Genomic DNA, 266 nt, shown 5'->3' on the forward strand with positions numbered 1-266 from the left:
AATAAGTGTTTTGTATGTACTTAAACACATCTTAACACTGTGAATTCTTTCGGTTTTGCTAAATATTTGGAAAAACCCATAAATCATAGATTATTGTTATAAGTGTCTGATAAGGGGGGAGGTTTTTAAAGAATATGTTATATAGTACTATATATAGAATATGTAGTCCTGGTCCTGGGAGAGGACGGGCCAGTGAGCAGTGAGCCAGAAACACTCAAAATAAAATTTGTTGTTGCTGCTGACAGACTCAGATCATTATTCTAAGT

At 34.2% G+C, this 266-nt stretch overlaps 1 protein-coding gene across 1 annotated transcript in view; it reads left to right on the forward strand.

The window, feature by feature from the left end:
• LOC116686232 (complement C1q-like protein 4) overlaps positions 1–266 on the forward strand; it is a gene marked incomplete at its 5' end in the record, with an annotated part of 1,278 nt that overhangs the window by 333 nt on the left and 679 nt on the right. The gene's annotated exons all lie outside the window — the stretch shown is intronic.

This window comes from Etheostoma spectabile, unplaced genomic scaffold (genome assembly GCF_008692095.1).
Source record: "Etheostoma spectabile isolate EspeVRDwgs_2016 unplaced genomic scaffold, UIUC_Espe_1.0 scaffold337, whole genome shotgun sequence".
Taxonomy (NCBI): Eukaryota; Metazoa; Chordata; class Actinopteri; order Perciformes; family Percidae; genus Etheostoma; species Etheostoma spectabile.